Genomic DNA, 4,677 nt, shown 5'->3' on the forward strand with positions numbered 1-4,677 from the left:
CTTGCACTTGTATCTGTGAAAACTGATGGTTCAGGAGCCAAAGAATCCTGTTCCTTCCTGTGAAAGTATTTTCTTGCCTGCAGTAACAGGAGCATCAATGGTTTGCGATGGGTGGTGGTCTCAGTAAACCAACTGTTAGCCTGCTGGGGGGTTTTTTGTTTGTTAGATCTTAAAACAGGAAAAAGGCTTCTCATGTACCTGTGACAGAACCTGTACAGTCAGCCTGCCTTTCTGCACTTGCAACAAGTTTTAGGCCCTATGGGAAGGGGCAGAAAAAAAGTATGCTTTGGAACTGTCTGGGAGGAGCACAAACCAGCTGCTCATACCTGAGGAGAGAAGCCCGATGGGAGCCAAGAATATTGAGTAGGCGTGTGTTAGACTGAACGTTCCTGGAGGGAAAGCAGGCTGGCTTCTGACATCCTGGGTTCACCTGAGAGCCATCAGTAGCGGCAGGTTGGACCACAGCAGGAGATGCTTAACTCTTGGGTGCTATCAGCTATGATCAGAGAGCAGGTAAGTCAATAATGCTTAATGCTTGAGCGAGCCAGCTCAGCCCTATTGCAGTAACTGGTTTTGCAGGTTTTGAATAGTGATTTTTTTACTCTACCGCTCTAGATATTTTAGCTTCTGTAATGATCCATCTCAAATGAAGGAATTGCTTTGGAAAGTGAAGCTAGGCAGTTGTAGCATTACACCAGGTCAAGAGAGCCAGAAATGCTTTTATTTATCAAAGCCTGAAGTTTTCACATAGGCATAAAGCAGCAGGAGCTGGGGTATCTTTATACATCAGCAATAAATGTTACAAGAACTATAATAAAAGCATAAGAGCTGGTCTAATTGTACTTCTGGGATTACGTGCCAGAGGGAATGATACAGTCTCTTAATTTCACTCCAAGAAATTAAGTATTTCAGGAATGAATTGTCTGTCTTAATTCTGAAAACACAAAAAATAAAATTGGATTTTGATGCTTGACTGCTCTCTCTGCAGCCTGCCCTAACAGAAATCTTTTTTGATGAAGAATGGAGAACTCTAAGAGCTCTATCTTGTAACTCTGTGATTGTGGTGAGAGATGGCAGGTACAACACCGTAATGAAAAAGTGCTGCTTTGCTTTCTCTGAATCTTACAATGCAGAGTTGCAGATGTATTGCTTTCCTGGTCTTGTATTTACCCTGGTTTTAAAGCAAATGTGTGAGAGCTGTTGGGGCAAGTCTTGCATATCTTTTTAAAGCCAAGCCCCTCCAGATTCAGTTGCATTTTATTGGTATAGATAACAAGATAGTGCCACAGTTTGTAGTACCCCAGGCTGTGGAGTCCTGGGCGCCATTCTGCACAAAAAGGAGCCCTGTGTCTGACAAAATGCAATCTGAGTGTGTCTGGAGTGGCATTTTTCCACAGAGGTCATTTATTTCATGCCTGGAGAGATTACAGATTTATTTTGCAGCTTAAGCAGAGAAACAGGTTTTCATGCCCGTTCTGGCTCATGTGTCTCCTGCTTCTGTAGCTGTTTGCCATGATAAGAATTTGTTCCAGAATATTCTGCTGTTGTTTCTTGCTGTTCTGCTTATCTGGAGAAGTACTGCATATAGTCTTGAGTGGGAGAGGTCATTTTTAGATTTATGCACTTGGTTTGAAGAGCTAAAGAGCATGCACAGAAGTCTTGCAGAGAGGAGAAGAGAGTTTGTAAGTGGCAAACATCCTGAAGCAGCAATATGCTGCTCCCAGTGAGTTTTGTGGTTCTTTTCATTTGTTTTCTTTTTGTGGAGCTTTCACTGCGGCAGAAATGTGCCCAATGTGTAAAACAGAAGGCATCAGGCCATGTAATGCAGAAGAGGCCACCAACATGCAGTGGGGAAGCCTTGCATGGAACCCAACTGTAAACTGCCTAATGTGACTCTCAAACCACAGCTGGTGAAAACACAAATGTAATATGGCCTTTTGTACAATTACTGACTTACTTATCCATAACGATATGTTGCACATACTTTTTTAAGTATGCTCCTATACTGTACACAGCTAAAGATGAGTGTATATGATAGCTCTCAGAGGTGTATCTTGGAAAGAAAACTTGTATGCCTTCAATGGCCCCTGTTAAAAATCAGCATAAGGGCTTGATTGGGATTGAACCCTAGTTCCCTAAAACCCATTAAGGGTGCTTCTAACCTTTCTTAGAGGTGGATTCTTTTGCAGATGTTAAATAAGCAGTCTTGACCAGTCCTCAGATATGTGTGAGGCTGCCTCTTAAGGAATGTAAAATACTTCAGCTGTTCAACTGATTGAAAAGAGCATGAAGCAATGATCAGTAGCTGTCACTATACTTTATGTGGAATGGGGTAAATCTCAGGAGCCCTGTAACAATGAATGTCACAGCAGAAGCTGAGACTTAAGTGTTACGTAGATGCAAATTTTCCAAAGATGCCTGGAAAATGCATTTGTAATGTATGGAAAGACTGCACGTGGTTACTTAAGTGCCATATTCTGTAGAAAACTTTTTCTTTCCCTTCATGTGGAACAAGATTGAATTTACACCAGAGAAATGCCAGTCCTGTAAGTTTAAGAGCAGTACAGGTGTAACGGCTTTTCCCATTAGGCAAGAGCTAGGAAAGTCTCTCTTTGTCTGAGAATGAGACACACCCTGGCCTGGGGAGCGCTTGTCCTCCCTAGCCTGAAAGATTTTATTCTGAGACACTTCCAAGCTTCCCATCATCACCAGATGTCCCTGCTGTATCACATGGCTTGATGACTTGGACGTTTATGTCCTTTTCCCCTACCCCCATGCAAACACTGAAACATTATTTTTTACTGTTCTTAGTGCAGAGAAAATGCGTAGCTGGTTTTTGGTATGGAAAACTTAAGATTTACAGGCTTCACAATGCCTGGCAAGTGGCCTGTCTTAAATTGCAGCATTTGTAAGAACTGTTTCTCTCATTGAGAAGCTGTTGTGTGAAACCTCAACTTCAGTTTAGCTTTTGAGCTTTCTGTGCAAAGCTTCGGAATGTGCAACAAAATGCACATTACTGTGTAGCAGTTACTGCATGCCCTGTGGTGATGAAGGGTTAGTGGCTAAAGGAGTTGTGATGGAATAACCTGGCTGCTGTTTTTGTGTTGTGAGGTAAAGCTTTTTTTATCTAAATCTTCAGCTCTAGGCCCTGTGTCTGCTACAGGTCATGGTATTGGTGTGGGTGTGGATCCTACCCATCAGTTTGTGTCATGGCTGCGGCCTTTCCAGGCGTGCGATTGGGGACGCTTGGTCTTTGCAGGTACCAGCTTTTAGGATAGACTTAAAAATATAAATATATATACACTATTTTAAGTTCCCTGGAAGGGGTGAAATTGTTCACCTCAATTGTAGGCATTATGTGGCTGAGAAGTGTGGCCCCTCCCCACCAGGTGTGCAAATGGGAATGCTCTGTCCGTGCTGCTTACCAGCTCTTGGGATAGACTTAAAAATATAAAGTATATCAAGCTACTGGAGCGTCCAGAGTTGGGATACAAAGTCAGTAAAGGATCTAGATTGGAAGTCTTATGAGGAGCATCTGAAGTCACTTGGTCTGTTCAGCCTGGAGGACACCTCGGGGAGACCTCATTGCAGTCTACAGCTTCCTCAGAAGGGAAGGAGGAGCAAGTACTGATTTCTCTGGTGACCAATGACAGGACCTGAGGGAATGGCAGGAATGTGTCAGGGGAGGTTTAGGTTGGACATGAGGAAACGTGGACGAGGTGCTGAGGGACATGGTTTAGTGTTTGATAGGAATGGTTGGACTCGATGATCCAGTGGGTCTTTTCCAACCTGGTTATTCTATGATTCCATGAAAAGGCTTTTCGCTCAGAGGGTGGTGGAGCACTGGAACAGCTCCCCAGGGAAGCAGTCACAATGCCTTGCCTGACAATATTAAAGACACATTTGGACGATGCCCTCAGACACATGGTGTGAATGTTGGGGTTGTCCTGTGCAGGGAGAGGAGTTGCACTTGGTGATCGCTGTGAGTCATCAAATCGTAGAATAGTTTGGGTCGGAAGGGACCTTTTAAAGATCCTCCAGTTCCAGCCCCCCTGCCACGGGCAGGGACACCTCCCACTGGATCAGGCTGCTCAAAGCCCCATCCAACCTGGCCTTGAACACAGCCAAGGATGGGGCAGCCACACCTTCCCTGGGCAACCTGTGCCAGTGCCTCACCACCCTCCTAGTGAAGAAATTCTTCCTCACGTACAGTCTAAATCTGCCCCTCTCCAGTTTATGGCCGTTGCTCCTAGTCCTGTCGCTACAAGCCTTTGTGAACGGCCCCTCCCCACCTTTTCTGTAGCCTCTTCAGGTACTGGAAGGTCGCTATAAGGTCTCCTCTGAGCCTTCTCTTCTCCAGGCTGCACAACCCCAGCTCTCTCAGCCTGTCCTCGCACGGGAGCTGCTCCGGCCCTCTGACCATTCTCGCAGCCCTCCTCTAGCCCCACTCCCACAGCTCCCCATCCTTCTCACGCTGCGGACTGCAGGTCGGGACGCAGCCCTCCACGAGCGGTGTCCGAGGAGAGACGCAGAGCCCCTCGCAGCCCGGCTCCCCCAGCCGTCCCTGGCCCCTCTTCCCGGGTTCTCCGGGCGCTGCCACGTGTGTGAGGGCGGTGCTGGCGCGCGGCCCCGCCCCGGTGCCGCCGTCCCCTCGGCGGCGGGGCGGTCCCTGCCGGC

Source organism: Phaenicophaeus curvirostris, chromosome 2 (assembly GCF_032191515.1).
Source record: "Phaenicophaeus curvirostris isolate KB17595 chromosome 2, BPBGC_Pcur_1.0, whole genome shotgun sequence".
NCBI lineage: Eukaryota > Metazoa > Chordata > Aves > Cuculiformes > Cuculidae > Phaenicophaeus > Phaenicophaeus curvirostris.